Below are 5,518 nucleotides of genomic sequence, written 5' to 3' on the forward strand. Positions count from 1 at the left end.
CTGTTGTGTTCAAGAAAATGCATAAAGCATAGTGAAACAAAGGTTTTGAAATGCACACTCACTTCTGATTCCTTTCTTAGGGAACACGAATGCTACCCAAGTAAAGAATAATGAACCCTGAGAAAATAAGCAGCACAAATCAGTAAAGCAAGAAGTGCTCCTGGAGGAACCTCTTTGAGAGGGTAATATTTGATCCAGTAAAAGCCATTATGAACACAAAGTGAGGGCAAGGAAGTTTTTCTGCGATGACTCCCTTGGAAGCGATAGCCATGTAGCATGGTAAACCAGAGGACAACCTGAAACGTAACACGGCAGCTCCCAGAATTTAACGAGAACAAGCAGTAACTGAACTACCTCTTCACGAGACATTTACTCTTGTTCTCTTTTCCTGTCACAGGGAACAGCTCTTAGGAGACTGTAATTCCATTATGCCTGATTTTGTAGGAAAATCCCACACACGAGAACACCATGTCGTACCTTCTGTACATACAAAGGCTGCTGGTCATACCACACTACAGCTAGAAAATGCCTGCCATTCTTCTTAAGCAGTCTATCAGATGACTCCTACATAAAGCACGGAACACCAACTTCTCATCCTACCATCACATGCAAAAGTACATTACAGAAAGTGCATTATTCCCATACAGATTATGGCTGTGTCACCTCCCTGCCACTAGATATTTAGTTAGCACCTATTAAACAATGTCCAGCTCAAAATGTACTCGTTTCATTCGTGAGACATACTTCATCTCCCCATAACTGGGAGCAAAAGGCTACCTGAGAAAACATGTTTGCATTTTAGCTCGGCTGCCAAAATAATTCCTTCTGCACAGTAATTAAAATATTAGAGCAGATATCTTAAAAGTTCTTTTCAAATCTAAGAATTAGGGAATTCTAGAAGAAGAAAACTCCATACAGAAAAAATACAAGCTTTTGATAGGGAATTCTACAAGAACAAAACTCCATACAGAAAAAATACAAGCTTTTGGATCCTTATGCACAAGCGAAACTTGTTCTTATTACAACAGAAACAAAAATACAAGCAACAATGTCTTATGCTTTCTTCCTGTATTTCCTATGGTTGCCATACTTTAGCATGGCCACATAAAGTTCAACTGAAGCAAAGCTACTTAAGCAATAACACAGAGCTTTTATTCTCCCACAGAACAACTGCAAAATAAGAGATGAGATTACCCCCCAGAAACAAGAGATACAATCACCCTGAGAGATGCTGTAAAGTCTGTTCCACAAACTTGAACAACCACCCTAAGAGATGCTGTAAAGTCTGTTCCACAAACTTGTTGAGATCATGGATGTGGAGCATTCCCCCACAACATGCTACTGGGGTAGAGAGCTTGTACGAGAAGTTAATATATCCCTTACAGCACCTCTAAGTACCTCCACATTTCATGGAAAGTTATCTTTTGATTCAGGCTTTTAATATTCCATAGAAGCATTAGATTTAGGTAACTTCAACTGCAGCTCAACATTCATTTCAGAATTTTTAGGTTTGCTTCCGGTACTTTTTGTTCCACTTTCTTTCCATTTCTTTCCATTTACTTTCCATTCCTTTTCCCACTCAAACCCTGAAAAATAACAATTGTGAGAGAAAACAAGAAAACAAAGACAGAACTGAGAAACCCAATCATCCTCAGAGCATGGTTTTCCTAATGATACAGAGCCTGTGTGACTGCTTACTGTGGCTATTTAAGTTGCAGTGTGCTTTTGCTTCTCCTCAAAAAAATGGAAGTAATAATGAAAAACACACAAAAAACCCCCAAAGACCAGTGCACTACATCAATCAAAAATACCATCTTGTCCTGTCTGCAATTTGTACATTGCAAGTTACTGCTGGAAGGTAGAATTTGTTTGTGGTTTCGAACTGAAGTCAGATACTGAATAGATAACAACATTTAAGTCTGTTTGAAGAGCTGTGGCTTACTGAATGAGTCATAACAGCGAGCTGATCTCAAAGCTGGCTTTGCTTCAGCAAATGTTTTATTATTTCATTCACGATTTTCTGTTATGAGGTACAGCCCAAGGACACTAGCCACCATTTGTAAGGCTGAGGCAACTGCTCAGCTTGAGAGAATGATCACAAGAGCGCAGTAGAAAGCAGCACTCCTCAACACGCCGTAACTGTTCCCCTCTACTTGGAAGGTCAGTAGATTTTAGAGACAATAAACTGCATCAGATCAGTATCAGTCACTTCAGCAGTTCTGCTAGTCAATATTGCTTTGTCCACAAATGTGACACAGATCTACAGGTTTGTGTTTAAGCCAAGAAATACTCAGTACATCACACACTGATTCCACAGCTACCGCCACTGGCACAACTGGGTGGGAATCAGCAGAGCCTCACCTTCTTACCCTAGTCCTGAAAGTGCGAATGTTTTGGATACTGTATTATCAGTCAGGGTTTCCATAACTTCAAGTTGCCGGGTGCTTCTCAGCAAGCATTCCCTTTTATTGGTGTTTCCAAATGGGAAATCAAGAAGCACATTCACCCAGGAGAGCAAGACCTCTGCTCACTCCATTCACACAAGCCAACTGAAGAATGATTCACTTCCAGGGCTGCAGAGATTTCAAATTCATTTGTATACAGACAAAGATATTACTTGTAAAATAAGGGAGTAGATAACAAAAGAATCAGTAATTGCTTAGCCCAAACACTAGCACTATCTCCATAAGGGAGGCAAGGGGACGAAGCATCTCAGGCCATGCTTGTTAATCCCTCTCTAATGAAATGTGAATGTTGCTATAAAACAACAATTTTCGGAACAACCTACAGAAGACAGTCTACTCTCATCTGTGCTCAAAGCTAGAACCTCAGTTTCTGCTGGGGATTCCACCTAAATCATCCTCTTTTGTGTTACCATAACTACGCCTTCAGCACATGGGCCATTTTGCCCTACTTTACTCTTACCAACACACTCCAGAAAATCCGAGTAGTTCCCCCATAGCAGCTCTGCAGAAGGCAGAGCAACCAGAGGACGCAGTCACACGGTTGCACTGCCAATTACACAGCGAGGATTTTGGGGCAGTCTATTGCACACTGAATTACCAGGAAGCAGAACCAGTCAAACAGGTTCCAGCATCTGTATCCTCAGGTGACGTCTAAGAAAGAAAAGATAATGAAATGTAAAGCTAAGAAGGTGCATACCTGCAGGAAGACAGCCAAGGGCAAGCAAAACCAGCACAGGGTATTTCTGTCCATTGTCACCTACAGCAGCCGACTCAGAACTATGCTGTGTGTGGATACAAGCTGTAAGAGCTAACTGTATCACCTACAGGCTACAGATTGGTCCTGCTGTAACAGTCCAGAAGGGTCATACAAACAAATCCAACTGCAGCCTTCTTTCTAAACCTAGGACAGCACCGGAATTCCCAGCCTTCCTTCAGGCAAGTGTCTTTGCTGTCATCTTTTTATCCTTCTCCAGCTGTTGGCTGCTTCCTCAAAACTTGCATCTCCCCTCCTTAAAGTCTGTCTTACCAAGTGTACTCCTATAGTCTTGGGAATCCTTTGCTACCCCCTCCTCAGCTAGTCCCCATGACTGCTATTCAAACCCTGCAGCACTTCTGCAGTTCATCAACCCCAGTTCATCCTGCCAGTCACCTCCAGCCTTGTCTCACCAGCTGAAAAATGCTCTTCAAAGAGAACAAGATTCTACTTGGCACACTTGTGATGACCTTGTAAGATAATAGCTGTTCATTGTTTTCTAAAGTAAGCACTAATGTTCTTGAGTGACATACAGCAATTTAAAATTAAAATCAGGCATAGCAGATAATGCTAGCTTATACCTAGGAGGTTTAAATATTTTAAAACATGCAAACACAAATATAACGGCATTTTTTTGCAGTTTTATTGTTAATCTTTCTTACTGACAATTTTAATTCAACAACGCCTCACTCTTTTTGTTTCTGACCAGCAACAAAATAACTTGCACAGAGGAAATCTGTATGAAACTAACATTGTGAGAAAAGCTACAGAAATAAAATGTGCAATGCCACATAAAAAAAGCATACCACGGGAACTATCCCACTGAAGTGTTTTTCCACGCTGTCAAATGCCATGAAGGACAAGACCAGTGATGGAAGCCTCACCTTCAACAAAAGCCAAAGGGCACGAGGAGGCCTCAGCTGCCTGTCCAGCTGCAAGCCTAAGAGGACGTTTTTAAATGAGCACCTAATTCTAGTTCTGATTGCTTCACTTCAGTCACAGCTCCTAAACGAATTTTATTACACAGAGAGACAACTTTCATACCAACTCAGCTTCCTCTCTTCCGACAGAGAATGGCCAATCTGTCTTGATGACCACAAGACTTCCAAGGTTGCAAAATATCACCCTTGGTTCTAAGCCAAAGCCTAACGTTATCTATCTATCCATAATATTATGATATGCCTACAAGAGACTCTGGGATTATGTGATGCTTTCTTTTTACACTCGTTCCCTGCAAGTGGTTCAGATGCCAATGAGGAATGCCCTACCTCCAGCTGAGAGGGCTACTTCTACATCTGAAATTCACCAGCCAAAAGTTTGGACACTGTGTTTTTAACCAGTAAAATGAACAAATGTTTCAGCAAGACAATTATGCCTCATGTTTAATATAGCTTGCTTTACAATGACACAATTAAAGTGCCTAGAAAATCCAAAGAGATGCAACTCATGCAAAACACTCAGGAACGAAATCCCACCCACGAACAACTTTACTCTGCTTCCCCGTAGCATTTCTCCTTGACAGGGTCAATGACAGATGCCATCAGACTATGAAGGAGTCAGTTCTAGTCTGAACAGCTACCATCACAACAGAGGTCTCAGTGGTAGCTGGGGTCTCTGCAGTGCGTAATGATACAGACAGGAATTAAACACAGAAACTCAGTGCCATACCTTGAAGTTCTCATGAAATAAACTTTATTACACAGTGGTCAAAGCCTTGTCACTTTCCTGACAAGCTCCATCAGATCATCTGCTTGTTTTTAAAATAAGTGATCAGAAATGCCTGAGCAGAAGCTCATTTCAAGCAGCCTCAGATGCATGCAGGAAAAGGGATTTGGAAATGAGCATCTTGCCAAAACAGGACAGATCCGTCACTTCTTATGACACCTCCTCTTCCAAAAAGCTGCAATCTAACTCTGCCAGAGTGTCCACTGGAGTAAAGGGCTGTTAGTATCAAGTGCTGGGGTACACTAAGCTCAGCTCTATGTCCCACACCTAGGGTGGTAGCTGGCCCAGAGCCGCCAGCTCCCCCAGCCCTGCCAGGACCCACATCCCCACCAGCTCCCCCAGCCCTGCCAGGACCCACATGCCCACCGGGCTCCTGCACCACGGGCACCTTGCAGGCCCCATCCCACACAAGAACTTCATCAAACCTTCCTCTTCCCAGTCGGATGTCTTCTGAAATACCTCTCTCATGCAAGTAAAAAGGTGAGGAGAGCGGTGAGAAGGAGGAAAAAGAGAACCACATGAGAAACCTCATGAAGGTCAAGGGCTCCTCAAGCCGGCCAGGCCTCCCCTCACC

Source organism: Mesitornis unicolor, unplaced genomic scaffold (assembly GCF_000695765.1).
Source record: "Mesitornis unicolor isolate BGI_N332 unplaced genomic scaffold, ASM69576v1 scaffold15537, whole genome shotgun sequence".
In the NCBI taxonomy this organism is placed as follows: Eukaryota; Metazoa; Chordata; class Aves; order Mesitornithiformes; family Mesitornithidae; genus Mesitornis; species Mesitornis unicolor.